At 36.2% G+C, this 21,265-nt stretch overlaps 1 long non-coding RNA gene and 2 other non-coding genes across 5 annotated transcripts; 1 reads left to right on the top strand and 2 right to left on the bottom strand.

The window, feature by feature from the left end:
• Positions 1 to 1,119: 1,119 nt before the first annotated feature.
• On the bottom strand, positions 1,120 to 17,131 carry LOC109108904. Of its 3 annotated transcripts, XR_002020982.2 has the most exons (5): positions 16,666 to 17,131; positions 15,128 to 15,322; positions 12,796 to 12,861; positions 11,105 to 11,345; positions 1,120 to 1,806 (listed from the first exon to the last, which is right to left on the bottom strand). It is a non-coding gene; the product is annotated as an uncharacterized LOC109108904 (long non-coding RNA). The 3 variants fall into 3 exon arrangements; XR_006155151.1 differs by having other exon boundaries at positions 11,105 to 11,463; positions 15,128 to 17,130; XR_006155150.1 differs by having other exon boundaries at positions 15,128 to 17,127.
• A 3,414-nt stretch (positions 17,132 to 20,545) lies between these two features.
• Positions 20,546 to 20,618, bottom strand: trnar-ucg. Its single transcript has one exon. It is a non-coding gene; the product is annotated as a tRNA-Arg (tRNA).
• Positions 20,619 to 21,105: 487 nt separating this feature from the next.
• On the top strand, positions 21,106 to 21,178 carry trnar-acg. Its single transcript has one exon. It is a non-coding gene; the product is annotated as a tRNA-Arg (tRNA).
• The last annotated feature ends 87 nt before the right edge of the window (positions 21,179 to 21,265 follow it).

Here is a 21,265-nt window from a genome sequence, read left to right as displayed (position 1 = left end):
ATTAACGGGGGTCAAAATATAGTCTACATTACCCATAATTTATTCCTAACTTATTCGACGCATTTAACGATTGCCAACAATATATAAGATGATATTAAGAAAGTACTTAAACATATTTTTAATCTCTAAAATGTATGTAATGTATAATATTTCTAAACAGAATATTCAACCTCCGATTAAGTTAAATATTGATTGAAAGTTATCCAAATAAAAGCAAACCGATCATAAAATATATCATAATTAAAGCCTACGACATATAAAGGTTCTCGAGTTCACCTTGCTCACAGAGAACACATCATCGCCACTTTACCCTTTATTTATAAAGCTTTGACGTTTAACGAACGATACGCTAACGAACTCGATAGTGAAAACTCTTTAGTGTTTTTGTGATTCTTTTGTGAACTGCGGAGGAAAAACACCCATTAAAAATAATTTCACTTGAAGATTAAATCTTGTCTGACTTGGCACAGAGGCATTCATCTTAACTTGAGAGGTGTGCGTGAATCCTTCTTTTATGGCTTAATGTAATTTAACCAGTGTTTTACATCAGGTATATTTCTCATCAGCTGTCAATGTGCTGAATGAGTATTCCAGCTCAGACATAGAAATGAACCCTCAATTTTGGCTCAAAATAATGTTTTACTTCATATGTTAACTATTTTGATAATCTTTTAAATGATACAACTTATGTATGCTTCACATATACTTAGTAAATGTAAACAATCATTGACAGAATGTCTGCCAATCAACCAAATCCTATCGACCGAATTATATAAAATCGTTTGATCTCCCTTCCAGCAGATTAAAAACACAAACATCACCTTAAGCACACTGCGCTGACTCACTCCAGAGCAGCACATATGGTTTTTGTGACTTCTGCATGGATTAGAGAGGTGATTCACTGCTAGTTATTTTGCGCACTTGCTTATTATGTGCTGTCCAAGGTGCTGACAGGAGCAACAGAACTATGAGCTGTCAAGCTGTCTTGCAGTAGGTGGTTACAAAATAGCCTGTGGCCACTAAATGTGAAGCTGTGTTTATGTCCACCTCCTATTACAGTACATTTCTATACAGAGTATAACTTAAATTTGCTTTTTCAGTGTCCAACCATTCACTCAATGCTTTAATGTCGTTTATTTGTGCAGTTTGAAAAGTTTGTTTCATACATCACATAATCAGTTAAATGAAATTCCAGAGAGAAACTGACCATAATTCTTGTAATAAACTCCATGCATACAGTATAGCCAATACAAAATATTTAGATTAAGCACAATTTCCTGTACATCCATTGAAACTGGGACATTTTGTAAATACAATAACATAAAAAAACCGAATGCCTAACATGAAAGTTCATACCCTTTTGTGCAAGACAAAGAAGCATTAAAAGTCCATTTAAAATAGGGAATGCAAAATCCCAGACATTGACATTAACATCAACTCTCATTGTAAACATTTCACACATTAAGGCACATTATTCTCTTCAGCTTATATAGCACTGATAAGACTGTACAACATGTTTGGGTGAGCAGCCCAAATCCACAAGCCCATCCAGTGATTGTCTAGTGATAAGTGATTGTCTGAAGACTGCAAGGTTTTAAGACACCCAGTTAAATCAATTAGTGCACATTTTAAACCATCCCTCATCTGCTTGTTTAATTTCCACAGCGAACCATCTGGAAGAGATGCTGGACGCTGGATTCCTGAGGTGATGTGATTGACCATTTGAGTCAAACATAGCAGGATGGCCTCAGTTTCTCCAGTAGCTGATGACAACGATAGGGATTTTTCAGTTTCATTTCCAGGAGCCTGGTTAGAGAGAAAAATAAAACAATAAGACAACATTAACAACAATGTGCAAAATCAAAACTAAATTTCCACCGATGATATTAAGTGTAGTGCTGTTCAAAATAGTAGAAAATATAAAAACATATTAATGTTAACAGAAATAGACCCAAAGATCTGGAGTTGCATGGTCACAAGAGTTGTCTGATTTTTCAACGAAGCCTCTGAAGTAGTTTTCTACATTTCTGAAAGGAAAATAAAAATACTTCTTAAACTAATCCAGTGTACTGACGTTTTTGATGTCTTGAATGTCTTTTCAGTATCAACTTATCTGATTGACTGAAATGCAAATGACAACCCTGCTGTCTTCTGTACCAGATAAATCTAGTCATCTTCTATGAGAAAACGGTTTAGTATTATCAATCAGTCCGATTACAAATATGGCAAACTGAAACAATGCAATGCAAATACACCATCTTCAGCTGAATTTTGTTCTTGTTATATCCCAAATAATAGGAAGTGGATTTATGGATTTGCAACACTGTTAATATTCTAAATGTTGTAGATTTTAGAAAGGTTGGAGTCCATTTTGGTGGCTTTTCCAATAGTTTATTTTAATGAGAACAATCAAACATCTAAATTGCAGTTTGGGGTAGTGCTGTGCTGTTCTTTGTGTGTGTGTGTGTTATTTGACAATTTTACAACATCATGTTCATTCAGCTTAGTGGTCATTATAGTTTTAAAGAGGATGACATTTTGAGAACATTTTGAGTATTTTTATATTGCTCCAAATAGTGCAGTCAGTAAAACATATTTTCAAAGGGTAATGCATAAAACTTCACAACACTTTTACATGCATTGACCGTATTTTTTTACTATCTCTCATTCTTCATTTGCTTCCAAAAGTGGTGTGAATCATTTCTATACCTCGTCACCCTTAGAATTTGTGTATGATGTGTACCAACGCCATTACCAGTTTTCCCAAATTATATGTAGAGAGGTTTATGGACAATTTAATCCCTGCAGGAGACTTGGCAAGACCCTTTTCTCTGTCAATTTTCCCCCTCTGCTTCATTCAAACCCCTCTCTCTTTCTGCGCCTCTACAATGTGGGGTTTCTTTCTGTCTCTTTTCTTATATTCCCGCATATCTTTTTTTTCCCCTCAAGCTCCCACCACCCCCCAAAAAACCTTCAGACAGCATGCAGCTTATGCAAATCACTGGCCTTTTATTCTCAATTCTCGTCCTCAGCCTTGAATGAGACCTCAAGAAAACGCACACACACACTCACTCGACTCCCACTAGTTCTCACCACACTCTACTGTAATGGGAACGGAGCCCTCCGTGACATTCTAATGCACCATGTACCATAGCGCTCCACTATGTTGATTATACTAGAAACAATCATATTAAAAAGTTTTTAATATTGTTGCAACAGTCCACCAACGTACAAAGAACTACACTCTTAAAAATTAGTTTCAAAAGGGAGTTTTCACAGTGATGCCACAAGAAAATCATTTTTGGTTGCACAAAGAACCTTTCAGGGAACAGTTATTAATAGAACCATTTTAAAAAGCTTACGAACCTTTGGAATGGAAATGTTACAGGTTCTTCATGGAACCTTTGATGCCAATAAAGCACATTCTTAAAAAAAGAGAGAGTTTTAGCAGTGATGCTTTAGAAGAACCAATTTGGGTTTTTCGAAGAACCAATCTTAGTAACCTTTTTCCACTAGAACCTTTTGTGGAATGGAAATGTTACAGAGTCATCATGGAAGCACTGATGCTAATAAAGAACATTCTAAAAAATAAAAATTCATAGTGTGAAGAACATTTTAATAACTTAAAGAACGTTTTTCCACTAGAAAGAACCTTTTGTGCAATTGAAAGGTTCCATGGATGTGAAAGGTTCTTAATAGAACCGTCAATGCCAATAAAGAACCTTTTTTAAAGTGTGTACACTGGAAAAAAATATATAAAAACAGTTTTCACTCAGAAATTGATGGCAAATTTCACAAACAATTACAAAGAAAGTAACACACCGAACTGAATGTGCAATTTTGAAGTACAAAAACTGAAATTCCTGTAAAACATAGGCCAGTGATCTTTGTTTTATTCATACGAAGACACGTAGTAAGAGAGTATAGTGTATTCACACCGTAAAACCTAAAAGCCTGCAATCATCTACCAAGAGTCACAAATATTGTTCGTAGATAAGAAGTTGCAATGAGAAGGATTATGGGATGGAAGTAGACTTGACATTTTAGGAAGGAGGGGGGCTGTTTACCAAAGTCACTGCGACAAGTGGTGGTGGTGGGGCGGGGGATGGCTGATGAATATAAAGTACTTGCTGCCATTCCCAGGGTCTGGAACACACACACACAGGCTGTACATATAAGAGTGTGTGTATACGGAGGGGCGACCCAACCAGCCTGACTTCTCTCAGACACTTTGACAGACGGGCCTTTTCACCAGCGCATTGCTGGGCCAGCCAGCTCTCGCTCCCTTAGCAACGGCACAGAGTGGAGAGCCCCCTCCAGCCCACCACCAAAATCACAAGGGGGGGGGACGGGGCAGATAGGGTGTGGGTTACAAGGGGTGAGATGGTCCACAGGGGTGGATGAAGAAGTTCCCACTCTGGCTGGGACTCCCACAGGCAATGAACTTGAACTTGACTCTGATAGCATTAATGAGGATTGCATGTCCTTATACAATATTTGCATATGCACTGGAGAGGGTGATTAAAGTACTAAAACTAAAAGTATGAAAAGGATGTTCATTATTTGAACTAAAACAAACATTAACTGAAATACAAAAAAAAAAAAAAAAAAAACCTTAAAAATGTTCAGTTAATGTTTGTTTTCTTTCAAGTAATGAAAATGTTTTTATGGTTTTAGTTTTAGTTAATAATAACCCAATAATAATCCTGAATTGGAGCAGGGTTATTGTTGATATTACTGGCTTTAATGAAATAATTGTCTTATATTATCTTGTTTCTATTCAGTTGGTTCCCAACATTTCTTATTGTCATTTAATGTAATTTAAATATTTAAATGTAAGCACTAAAATGACTAAAGCTAAAACTTAAAAACTATACAGACATATAAATAAATTAAAATGACACAACAAATTACTTTAGTTAATGAAGAATAAAACGAGAACAGATGGAACATAAACTGGGGGGGGGGGGGGGGGGCACAACAATTTTCTAAGTAAACAATGTCAGCCTTTTCTATATATATATATATATAAGTAATATATATATATATATATATATATATATATATATATATATATATATATATATATATATATATATATATATAATATATATATATATATATAATATATATATATATATATATATATATATATTTCTTTGGTGAACTATCCATTTAAGAGCAAACATAAAAAAACATGATCTTCCAACAATATATATTTCCTTTCTATGTATATTTTAAAAGTGATGGTAATTCTCCTCATTAGGATGTAAAGTGGGCAAAAAGCGAAGCTAAGCTACAAAGTGAGGATAATTATATCTCAAGGTCTTTTATAATGGTGGGGCCATGATGGAGGTTTAAGTGTTCCCTGGTTTCCACTCTCCTGTTTTTGAATTTCTAGTCCTGCCCTTTGCTCTCGCATCCTCCAGCATACAGGTACTGATGTTCCTGTGAGTGCTTAAAGGATTTGAAGGTAAGTCCCAGCTTCTCTTTTATTTCATTGCTTTATTACAAAGTACATAGGCAGAACTTTGCAGTGCAACTCTCGTCAGGTCACTCCAAACTCATCTTTAGCACTCTGCATTGTTATCAACAAAAGGAAAGTCAGGTTTCCAAAGTGACCTCATTTTTTTACAAGGTTATGCCCTCAATACAATACAATAAAGAAATTATGATTTTAATGGCATAGACCTGAATAATAAGGAACAAAACATCATCTAAACTGATCTGAAGACACATGAGGGTAATTTTTATATGCTTAGAAGTAGCCTAAAAGCCCACTTAAAGACACAGTTCACCCAAAAATGAAATGTGTAATCATTTATTCACCCTTATGTTGTTTCAAACCTGTATGACTCTCTTTCTTCTGTTGAACACACGCGGACAAAACAAATATTTTGAAAGGCGATCTTACTTTCTTTTGTGCCCCACATTAAAAAGATAGTAATACAGTGACATGAGGGTGAGTAAATGATGACAGAACTTGCTTTTTAGGGTAAACTATCCCTTTAAGTTAAAATACTCGCTTTCATCCATCTCTCAAATTCATGCTCTGGATTAAGGTGCTGTATAGTTCTGTGATCCTAATATCGCCATTGTGGCTTTGGTTTACCTGCATTTAATAGTTCAGTTTAGATCTACCACTCTGCCTACTGTGGTTCTTTTTGCTGCCTGTTATTCCAGCTCGGGAATCCCAATCCTAGGCTTTTCATGGCCACTCGTCCAAGGAGGGGAGAAAAAGGAGGGGGAAACAATTTCAAAGCTCCCCCGTAGCTGATACAAAGCTGAGAACAACCCTTCGTGGGATAATCGCATTTATCCCGAGATTAAGACGAGATAGACAGCTGAGGTATCCAAGGGGAATTTTACCGTAAACCTCACAAAGGCCTTTAACACAAACCCAAGAGATGCTTCTGAGACATTTCTCGCCACTGTTCATTACTTAGTTATGATCAGCGATGAAAGCGATTCGTAACTCGTCTACCCTTGTTAAGTGTCTTCATTAACACTATCCATTCTCAAATTTTCCTCGATAGACGTCTTCAGTAAAGCATGCATTAAAATGACTTCTATATGAGATATAAATATTTATATGGTAAGTGTGAAGTTTCTCAGAAAACAATAGCAGCTTCAATTCTCCTGCAGTCATATATGTTTCCAAATCTAATCTGGCACTAAGTTTTTATCACAAGAACATGAAATGAAATCACAGAGCTGGCTTTTAGAAATAAAGATGTGAGGCCCTATAACACTAGACATAAAGATGACATATGATGGGGAGAAAACTGTTAGTATGCCAGACAAATATTCCCAGATAGCCACCTCCCATAGGCCTTTGATATTAACATGCCAGCTGCAGCAACTGCCACATGGGGCCACAGATAGTAAAAGCCCTCCCCCACCTCCTCTATTCTCTGCCAAACACACGTTTTCCTGATATTTCATTCTTCATCAGTGTATTTATTAATGTCAATTGTTTATCTCACCCTGTTTTTTCTGCCGCGTTGCTGTCAAGAACAGAAAACCTCAGTTGGTGACAGAGTCTCCTCGATGGCTTTGTATGCAAGTCCTCTAATTCTCATGCAATACTTTTTTTCTCCTCCTCACTGCATCCATCTGCTTTTTTTCTATTTTATTTAGCATAAATAATTCCTCCTTTCTTTGTGACTCTCCTTTTGCTTTGCTGTGAAATACTGTCGCTGTCCCAGTGCAAACTTTCTCTGTGGTTTTCTGTATCACTGCCTCCATTTTACTGGGTAATATATTGTAATGGAGCTTTAATTAATTGCTTGCCCAACTGCTGTGCCCTAGCAGAAGGGGGAGAGGAACAAACTGTCCTTCAAATTCAACTCGATTTTACATGCAAAATGCATTAATATATACACAGAACTTTATGATTCCTAAATACCTTGCAATGCACATCAAGCATAATATCAAATACACTACATTTATGCATTTAGCAGATGCTTGCAAAAGCAATTCGTCAAAGAGCCAACGATAATTGCAATACAAATAAATAATTAAACTGCACAGACTAAGATAAAAGATATAAATTAAAAATTCTGCATTTTAGAATACACACTGACACTAATCAATTAGCATTGACCTTTACCGACTTAATGTTGATAACAACTCGATACTCTAGCAGGCACAGCAAAAATACATCACAGAGAGGAGTGCATCTACTGCGCCAGCATACGTTAACAACACAGTCTCAACGCAGCCAGAGAAATAAAGCCCCATCCTCAGCCATTCCCTGAGGATAGTCTCTTAGGTTTTTGGTGCTAATTTAGGCATCTGGCTCTGTCTGGGCCTGAGCATCTTTCTCAGCTTATTACCCTCCACTGTCTCTAGCACTCCATCCGTACAGACAATGGTGGGAAACAGGGGGGACAGCGGACCCACGTCAAGTACTCGCCATACAATGCTGCCATTGTAGAAGAGGAGAGGGGTCTGGAATAATAATGTGGGCACTATCAAACTGTTTACCAACACAGAGCCTACAGCTGACAATTTGCTCCTTATTTATTACATATCATCATTTGTGGTATTGCTTTTGCTGCTTGCATATGTGTAAGGAGAAGTTGTGTACAAAAACACTCTGAAACTGATTGACTTTCTTGCACACAGATACTAAATTTTTTTTTCCATCATTCACACAAATGCAAATGACCTTGTGTTGAAGTGATTACTGTGCCAGACACCTTGGGAGACATTTCAAGGAATTGCCCTTTCAGTCCATGAAAATATATAATCACAGTCATGCCTAAAATCCACATATGCCACTCCATAAAGCATATTATGTTGGACTGCTACCAGAGAGAAAGCTATAGACCAGTAATCCAAATGTGCTAAGGATTTTATTTATTTATTTTTTCATTTGAATTATTAGATTTTATTTCAAATAATTCCATTCATGCATATACGCCTGTATGAATTTAGACTGGAGTTATTTCAAGCACTACAGTGCAGTATTCTCTAGCTTTTGTGCTTGCTTGATGCAAAAAGAAAAAAAAAGATTTCATTTTTCAGACTCAAATACTCATGTGCATATTCTGTTTGACTGAAAACACAAAGAACTGGTAAACCACAAAAACAATACACAGTTCAGAGCATGATTTGCATATTGAAAACTGGAAAAATCTGGTATGGGTTTGGCACCGTGCCAAGCGGCATAATTAACACTTTTCAGCCACTGCTCTGCAGCAGTCACATTATGCTCTGACAAGCATCCACTCCCCCTGCTCGACCGCTTATACTCACACACACACACACACAACACGAACACACAAACGCAAACATGAACATTTATTCTTGCTTCTATACGTTTGTAAACGCTGTTAACATATGCTGTTAAACCATCTATGGTTGTGCTACCATTATGAGCCATTTGGACAAATGCAGTGTTGTTGGGTAACAGTATTGCATTAGACTCTCTGTTCAAGGGTGTAAAATTAGTTGTGTGTCCCTATGTGAGATATTTAAGCACTGAAGGTCTTTTACATAAAACCCTGAGAGATGCAGAGGGAGGAAACCCCTCCCCCTCACAGCAAGATACACAGCCTAATTAGAAATTCTCTATTAAAGGTACAGTCTCTCATTTCCAGGCTACTATTTTGTCCAAGAATGATTTTAAAATGTATGCTGAGTGTTTGGTTGTAAATCCTCAGTTTTGTATTGTTTTGAAAAATCTGTCTTATTTTCTGCATGTAGATGGAAAAACCATTTACATATATTAATAACATAACAACATCAATTGAGACAAATGCGCTGTTAAATCTTAAATCTTAAATCTGAAGCTTTGTGTTGTAGTATAATCTTTTTTATTATTATTTTTTTTTTATTACAGGTTTAAAAAATGTCCTAAATTATTCAACCTTTGGCTATGTCCTTTAAAAATATGAACATCGATTGTTCTTGTCTTTCATATGCAAAACTGAGAAAGCAAATGCTCCTGCTTAATAAAGATTGCAAAAATAATATTTTGGATTCAGAATGGACACATTTTTGCATTGTATATTTGTGTATGTGTTTATCCCTGGAAATGTCTAGAATGCATGTATAATTCTCTGCAAGGAAAAAAAAAAAAGTCAGACCGAACACAAGCACAACAGTAACATCAAAGTCTTTTTTTGCTTTGAAATTCAAAAATCGGAATTCAGATTTAAAACATCCAAAATATGGAACGCTGCCACGTGCCATTGCTAAAGCGCCACTGTGCCTTTAATTGGGGGCTCAGTCCTCTCTGCTTGTTCCTATGCAATTATGTTAATATGCAGAGCTTGTCTGGTCTTTTTCATTAACAGAGGCGCTTGTATCATTGTTTCCTTTATTTGTAAGCTCCACGGGCACCTTCCGTACATCAGTGATCTTTTTTACATTTCTTTTTTGATGGGCTTTTCTGCCAAGCCTCCTCTTTTAGGATAAAATGTCAGTCTTTAAAAAAAAAAAAAGCTCATTTATGGACAACGAGGTCTTTTAGGCACACAGGGTTTCCATGCTCAGTAAGTATGCAAAAACGGTTTTCTGTTATTACGAGGAGGATTCAATGGCTTTAAATATTCAGCAGATGACACATCATTTGTCTCGTCTTCGCATTTCAATACGTTTCGATGTATTTTGAATATTTACGCTCTATTCGTTTGTGTTGTTTTGGTTACAGCACGAAAGCAAAGCAAATTTGTCATCCTAGAGCAAATATGTTTCAGAATGCCTGTGTTCCACCTATTGTAATCATTTTCTGCAATGAACACATCAGCACAGCTCTGCATATCACCAGCAATCCATTATGACGCAACCAGTCACCTTTGTGAAATGCATTTCAGTGTCTTCCATCCATTTCAATGACATAACACGCAGCTCTCTGCAACCAGGCGGCCTGCGTACCTTTCCGTTTACCATGTAACATCCTAGTGAACTGAGCGAGCAATGTGATGTTTTGCACCTCTCGCCTCTTGACCGTCTAATGATACAAACTGTGGCTATTTTAAAAGGCACCAAACATCATTAAAAGCATGGCACAGTGCGAGAGCCACATCAAAGTTGGGCAGGGCAGCATGCATGCTTTTGTAAGCTGGTGAGGGGCACTTGGCACCTTTGTGCCAGCAATTTGATGTATCATTAAGCAGCAGAAACAAAAGTGCTCTTCAGTCCAGGTTGACTCCATTGATTTGGTCAAGAGGATGCTGTATATCAATTAACTTAGTCTCTTGAGTGAGTTCAAGCAGCTCTCGCTTTTTAGTTTCATCTGAAAATCTGGTCATTTCAGGGTCGTCGCTGAACCGAGGGTTTCATCGCACGGTTTCGTCCTGTACACACATAACACAACCTCCATTCAATTAACAGCAGCAGGAGGGATTCATTTGCGTTCAAAGCTCGCCACAAATCAGAAAGTCTTTTTGCATATCTCAGTGTGTGCATTTAGATAACGGGAATATTTTCTAATTAGTCAGGAAAGATGAGAGTGTGATAGATTTGGGCCTAATACTTTCTAGTAGGCATTCGCCCGATTCGTTTGCTTTACGTTTCCAACGACCTGGCAAACCCACCGGTGGAGCTAAAAGCAGTGGCAATAACGTCTGATATAGGCAACGATGCAGCTTACCTCATGCCAACACAGCCATTTTAGGGAGCTGCAGCCAGCTTCTCCATCAAGATGGCTTCCTGAAAGCACACCCCTCATTCAGACTTGCAGTCTTCCAGCATCTGGTGGTCCGTGGCAACTGGCAGCCTCTTTGTCCCCATTGGCACTTGGGATGGAGAGTCTCACTCCTTTCTTTTTTTCCTCTTTTCTCTGGGGGCACAGATGGCACTAAATGCTTCCGTTGACGAAGACGGGAGGGGAGCTGGTAGAAGAAGGATGAGGGTTTACTATTATTTTTCTTTTCTTTCATTTGGATAATTGCACCATTTTTTCCTCTCTCCCTCTTGCTCCAAAAAAGCAGTGTAAATGGCTGGCAGTTGCTAAGGGGAAACAAGAAAATAAAGGACAAAAAAGCCCCTTTTATCACTGCCAAAGCAGATGTCATGGCAACTGCTATATATTATTTCTTTGGATAATATAAACGGTATCAGGCGACTATAATTTCTTGCTCGTGTCATGTTAAGTAACTGCATATTCAGACAATCCTGGTATTAGTAATGTCAATTGTTGTGCGTTAGCTCAACACGAATGGTGCGAAGGCACGAACGTCCAGCTTTTGTGTTCTCGTAGTGTGACTGGTCACTGTGAAGGTATACTGAATCAGTCCACATCAATTACTGTCCACCCATAATTTCATTGAATAACCCTTATTCAATTGTCCTAGGTAACCAGTTTAGCTGGAAAAGATCATTGTTAATGAATGATGACAGAATTTCTTTGCTCACATTAATTTTACATAAAGTAATATGCAATATGATAGTGGCCCATACATTCTTATCATTATCGAGATGGAGACGGACATATAATTTCCTCTCTCCGATCATTTATCGCATTGAAGCCTTTGGCCTAATGTCCTGCAGTCATACTAACCACGGATTCTCAGGCATGTTGAAATATATTGTGATTTAGATTTATTTTCCTTCTTTTTACACAGGTCATGCCTGATGCTTTGAGGGGTATTTCTTCAGATAATTATGCTGTTTTATGTTTAACAGCCATAGCGAGTCCTTTTCTTATTCATTTGCTAATATTGTGTGTGAATTGCATGTCTGCCTGATATTTGAATTCTCAAATAAACATACGCCATACAGCTTAACACAAAATGTATCTATAGAAAAATTAAGAAAACATTTCTGATTATGATTTGCACTTTACTGTAAACTCTTTGATGTCTGGTACAAATGTGAAACTTTAATTAGTGTCTTTAAAGGTTGAATATCTACAACATGCATTTATATGTGCAGTTTGTAAAAAAAAAAAAAAAAAAAAAAAAAAAAAAAAATGCCTGAGGATCGTATAGGCAGGTGGTTGGATGAGTGTAAAATACTAATGATGCACACATATGCAAAAACAGGAAAACATTCTCACAGATCTAGGTCACGTAACCACAAACAGAATGCTTTTTATGAATATGCATGAATATGGTGAGAGAAGGAGAGAAACAGATATATAGGTTTTCTGATGAAAGATTTGTGTCATGCATATAGTGTCTTGGACTTGATTGGGGATTACTATTTGCATTTGGTTCTTTTCAAGTGCATGCATTCATTAGCATATACTTTATGATTTACTGTGTGTTTGAATCAAATTAACTCCACAACTAATTGTTCTAATTACAATGTTGCATTGTAATACGCCTTGATTGCACTTACCAGATGGCGTTTTCCCCCTTAGCTCCAGTCCTCTGGTCTCTCACAAAGACACTGCAGTTTGAGAGGCTACAGTGAGGTGAAGTAATAAAAGACACCAGGATTAGAGAATCATCAGAATATTTTAGTTTTACATTTAAATTATTGATATAATTCACAAACACATAAATGACAGCCAGATAATGAACACTGAATTAAAAAGCTCAAGCAAGGCCTAATTTGCACCTTAAATCATATTTGGCATTTCAAACATTTTTATTTTTATTTAAAAAAAAAGTAGCAAATATAGAGAATGTAAAATGAAACGTATTATTTTTTTGTTCTTTGTCATCTCTTTGTTAGTTGTTTTTTTTCCTCTCTCTCTCTTCAAGTTGAAAGTAATTTAAGTAATTTTACAGTAGTATAAAGGTGATGTATCACAATTACGTTTTATGGAAATGATCAATAATGTCCTCTTATCTTAATTTAGTTTAATTGGCACCCTAAGCATAGACACCTTTCTTTCTCTGGCTCTGAAAACAAAAGTATGCATCTTATATATTTATTATATGCATTTATTATTTCCATACAGCAGTAAAACAAAGATTAATATGTCAGGCGATCTATTAAATTGGCCTAAATTTGAAGCACACACGCCATTAGATTATTTTTCGGGATTGCTTCAGAAATTTCTATTATCGTGTCACTATAATAAATATCTTAATTTAATATCACTATAAATGAAGGATAAAGCATTTTAAATACGTGATTTACTGAAAAGCATCGTAACACACATGCTAGAGTGTGTGTGTTTCTCGTGACGTGAAGCTCCAAAAGCATTTTGAACTCTAAACATAAACATAATATTTACATCGTTTTCAGTAATTTTACAGTAGTATAAAGGTGATGTATCACAATTACGTCTTATGGCATAAAAAATCCACAGGGATGAAAAAAATGCCTTCATTCCGCATTCGTTTCCGCCTCATCTCTTCATCTTTGATGTGATCAACCAGATTAATATGGCCAATCATAATGATGCTGCTTCAGCATGATGTCATTGCCTAATAGTTGTTACTGTGAGTGGGTCAATGACGTCACGTTCATTTTTTAAATAACCAGGTTGTTTAAACATGCATTAAAATGCAGTTTAAAAAAATTAAATAGGCCTACGCATCTTTTATAATTAACTTTTTTTCCCCTCAAGTTTTTAATGTATTAGTAGGCCTATATTCTGTGGGCTCAATGTCAAACATGTCTAGTAGCCTGTCTAGAGACTGTAAAAAAACAAACAAACAAAAAAAGAAATTCTCACTAAAAGTCCGAGATTGTTTTGTGATTTAAGATTTCAAGATTATAATAGTTGGCTAATAATTCTTAATATTTTAAAACCTTTTCTATTAAATCACCTACACAAAGAAAACCATTTTGTGGACATGTGACAAAAACGATTTCACCTTTTTATCATCTCAGACATGCTTATTTGTCATCGTGTGAGTGTTGAGAGGAGGGGTTTTCAACACACTAATTAAACGTTCATTTATCATCGATTAGTGATCGACTAGTTGTAAAATTCACATGGTTTCCCTTCTAGAACAAACCAAGACGCAGGCCTCATTTTGTGCGTCAGATGCTGAATAAACGCAGGCGTAACAGCAGCAATGGGTTTGCCTGAGAGAGGAAAAGATATCGGGGGGTTGAAGTAGACAGAGTTTGGGAACTAGCTAGGAAGTTTATTAACTAATCCAACGCAAAGTTAACAATGCGCATCCGTGACAACGCTTTTGCGCGAAAATTAAAATACTAAATAGATTACTCGATGGTTATTTATAGCCTAAATAACAGTAAAAGTTTGCTGTTTTCCCCCCTCTGTTTCAATTTTCTCGTTAAAATATTTTTTAATAGGCTACAATAATCTAACTACCTTATCAGGCTTTTTCTTCTTATAGCTTTTTAACCATTTCTCAAACTTAATCACACATTTGACATCAAAACCAAAACCGACTGAAGTCAAACTATATCGCAAAAAACAGTTAAGTAAATCAAACGTCTATTTTAATGTTTATTAAAAAAAAAAAAAAAAAAAAAAAAATTAAAACTGTAGGCTAAATTGTAGCCCTTTTATATAGTTTCCAACACAAGTTGAATATAGTGTCTTTTGATTTTTTTTTTTTTTTTTAAGAAGGCACTACAGTAGGGTTTCAGAATTGTTGCAGTAGTGAACGCTTCCACAAACGTGCACCTGTCCGAAGGTGCATTTAAAACGACTTATGACCTATCCGCACGATCATATTACTTTCCATTGCAGCGATTTCAATGGTCTGTATGACTCACACAGAGCAGAGGGCCTGCTTACCTCATGCAGTTCCCTGCGATCATTGCTTTCCAACTTGTCCACTATGCAGTTAAGGAGGACGTTTCTACTTTCGGTTATCTAGCTTTATGAAGGAAGATAAACACTCATACAGCTAGATAACCAAAGATAGCAACTACCTCCTGTCAACGCTCTTTTCTTTTTTTTTTTAAATGTGGAACATCTCATAAAGTTGACCTGATAAACGAAAACATGGTTAATGGTTAATAAATAAATTACACTCAAATTACACACTCTTTTTATAGACCTGTAAATACTGTTAACAAGTCAAGTGTTGAATGGACTTATGAGGTCCTCCAGACCTTTAGCACGTGGTGAAGACATAATCCACAATAGTCAAGGCCTGAAGTTGCGATCTGGAGGCGTTTCAAATTGAGCCTTTGGAGTTATTGCCAGGGTTTCCATTAATCTAAACGGGATTTTGTCCCTTCTGGTCACTAATAATCCTTAAAAAATGACGATTATTATGGCTAACCATTTCATCTGGCTCGTTAAGCCCCAACAATCAGACAGTTATCACGCCTACATCACCATGCATCATTTCATCTTCATCTCGTGCATTATAATTCCGCAAACTGCAGTGGGTAAGACCTTTTACCCAACAGTTTCATGTAATTCTTACCTTTTTCTCCAAAATGATGAAATTATGAAATAAGACCCAAATAGCTTATAAAGTTAATATTATGCAACTTTTATTTTACAGGGACGCATGTTAAATATATTTCAACAGTTCTGTTTTTTCATTTGAAACTATGAAGACGTTTCCTGACTGTTCAAAACTTGTCTACTGAACCCACGTTTCCCTCACGTAAAAGTGACGTAATTTAGATAAATGTATTGTTAATTACATTTGGTGTTAATTCTAAATGAGACAAATTATTAAGCTTTTTCATCACGTATATGCAAACTGTATTATATTATAAAAGCTATTTATATAAGCATGCATTAAGCAAAATGTCCGCAAATAGACTAAATTAATATAGAGCTATTTTATTTATAAATATAATTATAGACAATAGTAATGCAATAAACATGCTTTACTAAATCGAATGCCACTAATTTTGCCACTAAAGCACTGCAAACATACAAGTAGTGTACATAATCCAACATGACTAAAAAAGGCTTCTTAGGTTATGTAGTTACTATGCCGCCTATTCATATTACTGTTAAAGATACACACGCTACATATTTCATGAAAATGTTCCAGACATTCCAGATGCACCTGCTGTGAATGTACAAAGTACAGAGGGCCACATGCACTTACCACTCAACATAGCCTTGTTTGTCTCATGGGGTCAGTTATAAGCAATCCACGCAAAATGTTAGTATCATACATGCATGCATTTTTGCAAATATGCATTTATTTATAATTTAAAGTCCACTTACAGACTACTAAATTACTAAGACTTATTGTGACCAAAACAATTCAGTGATTCAAGCTGTGCTACGAGTCAATTCACGTTTAAAAATACAAATGCACAAGAGTACGCAGAAATAACTGGGTGATTTAAAAAGCTTACTTTTAACAACTGACGTGCATATTCCTCTCTGTCAAAAAGTAAGCTACGAGTGGCCGTGTGTCGGGCACAAATAGAGGTTCCCGTGCGTCTCGCGTTAAATAACATGACGCTAAAATCTCTGAGCAGCGCAGAAGCATATAGTCAAAAGCCCAACTCTTCAGTGCATCTCTTCAGCGATGCGTTTTCCTTTCAGAACTCGCAGTCCTTGAGTATTCAGCCATCGAATGCTGCGTCTTAGCCATCCAGAGAACGGAACAGGCAGTTTAATTTCCAAGATGGGGAATTCCTCCCTTGAAAAGCATGCTTACAGTGTACATGCGTGAACGTGAGAGGAGATGCGAGGTTTACTTTATGAGAGCACGCACGCATGCGATGCTCTTGTTCCCTTCCCTCCTGCGCTCTGTGCATGCGACGTTCTCTCTCTCCAGCTTGAGAGAGTCTAGTTTCTGACTAAATGCATCCTCCTCTGGCAGTTCTCTCCTGCAGTGACGTCACTCCAGCAGCAGCCTGCCGAGCGACCAATCACAATCCCACGCGCGCGCTCCCTTTCTCCCGTTCTCTCTCTTGCGCGCGCGCTTTCCATGGGTTGCTGAGTGCGCGCGCGACAGAGTGTCGCCTATAGGTTGCAGAGTTCCTATAGTAACCTAAAATGAATCAAGTTATGCCTATAGTTTTAGCATTGCCCTAAAATAATTGCCTTTTAAAATGATCAGGTTTATTAAATTCAAAAATAAAACTTTGTAGAAGTAGGTCGGCTTTATCATTTCAATTTTGCACATACTTTTACATGATAAATCACTATAAGTTTATCTATCTGTGACTGCAATATGTTACTCTGTTATCATTTGTCTATTTGTCCCCAAGTACTGAAGCTTCTGGAAACGATGAAAAAAAAATCCTTTTAATCCAATAAAGCTGATTATTTAAATAAATACAAAATAAAAACAACAAGATTTTAATTAAAAAGAAATTATATATATATATATATATATTTAAAAAATAATAATTATAAAAAGGGGTTGGGCAGCAGATATAAATATTATATATATATATATATATATAATATAAATATATATATATATATATATATATATATATATATTTAAAAAATAATAATTATAAAAAGGGGTTGGGCAGCAGATATAAATATTTCCCGTTTCCTTTTTGTTCTCTGTTTTTGATGACCACTGTTGCATTGGGAATTCCTCTTATTAAAACACGTAACAGAATACATCAAAAAAGTTCTTCTTATTGTTGCATTTGCTACAATTACAGTACATTACAAACTACTGTCAGCAGATATTTAAGCTCCTGTATTGCTACAGACAGTTTATTTCGGCGAACTAGTTGGAAACTGGTCAGCTATAAATAACTAATTATTGAAATCCTCTGCAACTGTTTGCTCTGATTGGCAGTTATACAGATTATACAGTCTAGATTCCCTTTTCGCATTGAAATTAAAATTGCATTTTTTAAATATTTCTAACACGTACTCTCCACTTTTCTCAACCACAGTTGGTTTTAAATTATTTATTTACTGTCAGTATACAGTAGCTATATATACACCATTATTAACACCAATTCTTACTGTAGCCTAACTATTATTATTACTTGTTCTTGCATGACTATGAAGCTACGATATCGTTTTTAAAAGGGAAATTAAAATCCATTTTCTCTTTATAATGTAGCCTATTAGTATAACTTTTTAACACGGATACGCGCGCGCACATATTTAGATAAGTGTCAATTTACAATCATTCAGCAAAGAAAAAAATGCATGTGTGCATCTTATATGTATGAAGGCAGAATGTCCATTCCGACTAAATGCTGTTATTTTCTTGACCCCTACACGCGTAATGAAGTGTATTTAAGTGAAGAGTCCGCTCTCTTCATTCACAAAGGTCACTTGGGTTAAACGAATGTCCTGTGACTGTTGACCGAGGTGTCTCTTGCCCTGCGGCTGTGAGTGTTTGGACATACCTCTGTTACAGCACTTACTGTGTTGATTTAAACCTGTAGAGCACTAAATTGGACTTTAACCACAATGAACCTGAAGTAACAGCAGAAGAGCGCATTTCTGGCTCAAGGGGGTTTTGTAGACTGGCATCATAAAATTGCAAACAGGAATAATGAGAATAACTAAAAACACCCGTTCTCTGATTATCATTGACGAGTCTCCATGTTGCATTAGCCTAATTGGTCTACTGATGTTCTCAATATTTAAGATTTGTGTGGCAGGCTACTGTTTGTAGAGACGTTTTGCAATCCTTAATGCTATAGCTAATTGCATTTATTAGCATATGATATGTGGACACTAATGTAAAGGGTTGCAAGGCCTTTTATAATCCTGTAGCCTAAGTTTGGCCAACGCTTAATTTTGGACATATAACGTGCAAACTCTTGACATCAGCGACCCCTGTCGGCGACTTTCCTCTTTATCAAGTGCGTATCAGGTGCTTTTAGACAATTAAAGTTTCTGTACAAATAAATATAGTTTCAAAGAATTATAAATGATTTCAAAGATTTTATAAAATTGTGTACGTTTTACGTAGACAGTCCTATTTTCCGTGTTTCTGACGTCTAAATGTAGGCTATAGGATGAAAGTAGTTACGCTGCAGCGGTGAATTGTCACTATGTAATTGGTTATTTTCTATTTAAACTGCAGAGATAACTTGTCACATTTCTGTAACAAATAGGCTACAGAAACTGCACAATTTTATTGTATCATCTAGAAGGAGAAGACGATATAAAACGATAGGTTACGTTTTATTTAATACAATCTAATCTTACAAAGTGCGTATTCTACAGCCATATAGATTATACGTAGTTAGCGTATATATCGCTGGCTTTAATTGTTACGATTTTTGTTCGCATTTTAAAGTCAAATGATGTTTATTTACACGTCGCAGCAGTTACTAATAATCTGCTATCATTTAGGCAATTTGTTTGTAAAAAAGTAGCTATTTAATTGTCATAAATGAACAGAAGAAACTGAAACAAAGAGCCAAAGACAAATACAATCTACAGTTTCTCTTTGTTTTTCCCATTAAAGGTTGGTTTTACACATTTGCAAACGGTTTCATTGTCATTAATTTATACCTAGCCTATATTTACTCGTGCGTTATCATGTTATTCTCCTCATGTGATTACAGATTTGCATGTGCTCATTTATGACAAAATCAAGAAAATCCAATTTTTAGGTGATTTTAGGTTTAAGATGATCGTTGATCATGCAAACGCTGAACCATGCTAATGTAAGTGGATTAATTATCAATAGCCTGATAAAACACATAGGCATAAACAGACTCATAATATAGTCCTATTTTTCAATTTACCAAAAACTTTTTGTCCGTAATGACTCCTTACGTCGCTCTTCTGAAAAACGCTTTTGATTCCACAACATATCAGAAAATAGAATAGCCTATAAGAAAGACTGTAACAAGCAGCACTAAAAATATCCTTAGATTTTAAATCGAAATTTGTTTCTAACGTTTCCGAACACTATTTTAAGGTCAACTTTCTCACAGAAAAACGTCAAAGCTTGTGAAATACACATAGACATCACATTCTATAGCGGTCTAGAACGAAATTGTTGAAGTGTGGTGATATACCGCCACCTGGTGGTAATTTAAGCCATGCATCATTATATTGTGTTTTACAAGTACATAAATCTAAAGTACAAGCTTTTTCATTGATTTTTCAATGCTTTTGTGGGCATTTAAGTGGTCTAGCTAAACAATTTAAGTAGCCTAGCCTATTTGTGCACATTGTGCAGAAATAAGCTGGTATAATTAACTCATTTATTTCTTTCTGAATCACTAATAATATCAGGTGAATTACAAACATTGATAAAGACTTGTCTTCAAAGCCTTAAAACTGCGACCCCGGCAGGACTCGAACCTGCAATCTTCTGATCCGAAGTCAGACGCCTTATCCATTAGGCCACGAGGCCGTCGAGACCATGCTGCGGGTCACGTGTCACACCGCCAAATATTGAACCCTAGCTATGAGCTCAGGTTTGTACACCGCCAGAGGGCGCAAGGTCTATTCTTAATTCTTATTGGCATCACTTCCAGTCCACAGATGGCCCAGAAGAGGGCGCAAACAGACAAAAGATCACTTATTTTCGAAACATGACGTTTTAATCATCAAGAGTCGCTCCGAGTCAGATTTTTCAGGTTTACCTCGACAATTGCACCACTATAAACTAATTTGCCTGTTAATGGTTAAAATCAAACGCGGTACTGTTACTAAAATAAACAAAAATGCGCGCAGTTATTGCGCATTAGCCGCTGTGTAGCACAAAAGCTAAAGATGATAGTTATTTTACACATCTCTGCTGACGACATTGCGTTTTACAGTGAATATATTTCAATACGCATACGTACAGTATGTACAGTATATACAGTATATAGACTACCAAAAGAAATTCGCTATACGGGCCAGTGGCGCAATGGATAACGCGTCTGACTACGGATCAGAAGATTCTAGGTTCGACTCCTGGCTGGCTCGGATACCTTTTCAAAATTACACAAATAGTCATATTCTTACTTCCTAGTTACGCTCTTTCATTTATTTCTCGTTTTTGAATAAAATATG

This window comes from Cyprinus carpio, chromosome B7 (assembly GCF_018340385.1).
Source record: "Cyprinus carpio isolate SPL01 chromosome B7, ASM1834038v1, whole genome shotgun sequence".
Lineage (NCBI taxonomy): Eukaryota > Metazoa > Chordata > Actinopteri > Cypriniformes > Cyprinidae > Cyprinus > Cyprinus carpio.
The sequence above is the reverse complement of the archived record's forward strand: the minus strand, read 5'-3'. Positions and strand labels throughout refer to the sequence as shown.